The sequence below is a fragment of the Elephantulus edwardii genome, unplaced genomic scaffold, assembly GCF_000299155.1.
Source record: "Elephantulus edwardii isolate Elephantulus edwardi_28Jun2011 unplaced genomic scaffold, EleEdw1.0 scaffold00375, whole genome shotgun sequence".
Classification (NCBI taxonomy): domain Eukaryota; kingdom Metazoa; phylum Chordata; class Mammalia; order Macroscelidea; family Macroscelididae; genus Elephantulus; species Elephantulus edwardii.
The window spans coordinates 1,125,975-1,128,099 of record NW_006400125.1 but is presented as its reverse complement, the minus strand read 5'-3'; the positions used below and the strand labels follow the sequence as shown (position 1 = coordinate 1,128,099).

The 2,125-nt window shown below is 58.3% G+C and overlaps 1 protein-coding gene across 1 annotated transcript in view; it reads right to left on the bottom strand.

Annotated features, from left to right (window-relative positions):
• Window positions 1-2,125, bottom strand: part of ADCY2 (adenylate cyclase 2 (brain)) — a 388,416-nt gene that overhangs the window by 192,544 nt on the left and 193,747 nt on the right. The window lies entirely within an intron of this gene.

Here is a 2,125-nt window from a genome sequence, read left to right as displayed (position 1 = left end):
CGGCCCGGCACACTGTCCAGCACCCGGCCCGGCACACTGTCCAGCACCCAGCACGGCACCCGGCCCGGCACCCTGTCCAGCACCCGACCTAACACTCGGCCCGGCACACTGTCCAGCACTCAGCCCGGCACCCAGCCCGGCACACTGTCCAGCACCCGGCCTAACACCCGGCCCGGAACCCTGTCTAGCACACTATGGTCCAGCTGCTTCTGTCCGCTCAGGTCTCGGCAGAGAGCCAGGCGGTGCCGAGGACGTCAGCAGCAGGCCTTGGGACTTCTGTCAATATCGTGACTATAAATGGGAGGTTACACAAGCTGCCTTCTTGGAATGCCAGTCCTCCATGGCCGTGCTAGCCGACGGCCAGCCAGACGAGCCCACAGCCTGCCTGGAAGTGCAGCCAGTGCTCCCGAGAAGAAAGGCCAGCAAGCCTTCTCACATGCTCCGGGCCTGATACCAGGAGGGACCAGTCCTTGGAAGACAGCATGCTGGGAAAGGCAGAGGGGCCCTCACCACGGTGGACTGCACAGTGGCCGTCCCAAGGGGCCAGAGCTCGAGACGACGGGGCACAGTGGCCGTCCCTGCAGGCCTGAGCTTGTGAGGATGCGACAGGGTGGGGCAGGGCTTGCCCTCTTGAACAGGGCATCACTATGGGTCAGAGCCAACATGGTGGCCCCGAACAACAGCAGATATGAACCGAGAACAAACAGACGAGTTGTGGAAAAAGTGCGGCCAGAGTGCTCACTGGAGGCAAACAGAGAAGCCTCGCCTTTCATACTTGGGACATGTTGTTGGGCAAGGCTGTTAAAAGGGCAGCAAGAAAGCTGGAGGGTCGGTGAAGGAGAGGAAGACCCCTGATGGGATGGATTGACATTGTAACCACAGCACTGGGCTCCCGGGTGTCGGAGACGATGAGGTTGGCACAGGACGCGACAGGGTCCATATCTATTGTTCAGAGAGTTGCAGCACCTAACCATAGTGTCAGCTTAGTGGGAAGCAGTCGTACTACCGACCTAAGGCGGGCGGTTCGAATCCACCAGCTGCTCCAGGGGAGAAATGTGGGCGACCCCTGTGCAATGTACGACCTCTGAAAACCCACTGAAGGGTCAGCTGGGGCTGTTCTGACCTGATGTCCACGTCACAGCATGACAACAGCAACAGCAACAGCAACAAGGCCTTGCTGCCATTTAAGCAGAGCCTGGAGGTGACTGGGGAGGGCGATGTTGACCCTCAGTTCTACGCTGACCCGGACGTGGACACTGGAGGGAAGAGAACCTCACATCTCAAGGCACTAAGCGCCCACACAGGACCTCGCAGGGCATTCAACCGGGACACACACACGTCTCCGGACACTGGATTTTTCTGGCACATACATTTTAAACTCAGTGTGGTGTAACAGCCCTGGTGAAGGACTGATTCTGAGGCTCAGGGCAGAACCTGGAGTCTGATATTCACAGAGACCAAAGAACCCAGACTGTGGCCAGTGAAGAAGCCCTTTGCTGGGGTAAAGTCTCTTAAAATGTCTCCAGCCCCACACCTGGGCCAGGTGCCCGGGGCAAGTGTGTGGACGCAGTGAACCAACAGCGGTACATACATTTCTTAAGAGGGAATTTAACACTGTGTATGACCCCACACAAGACACAGGGCCAATGCCAAAATTAAAAGGGCGTGCAGCTCAAAGGCACCAGCGGCACCACAGGAGAAAGAGGGGCAGTCTCCTCCCGTGCAATACGCAGCCTCTGAAAACCTGCTAGAGACCCAGCTATGGGTGGGTTCTGACTTGATGGCTCAAAACTACAACAACAAGAGACACCATAATGCATTCTGATGAAATTTTATAGGACACACTAAAGCCAAAATAAAGACGAAACCCTCAAAAAACCCACTGCTTCTGCACCAATTCTGACTCATGAGGACCCTCTACCTGGTCCCAGTGGCTGTGGGGCCAGGAGAAGCCCCCTCACCAGACGAGGGGCCGATGGGCAGCTGTGGGGCCCAGGAGAAGCCCCCTTACCGGACGAGGGGCCGATGGGCAGCTGTGGGGCCCAGGAGAAGCCCCCTTACCGGACGAGGGGCCGATGGGCAGCTGTGGGGCCCAGGAGAAGCCCCCTCACCAGACGAGGGGCCG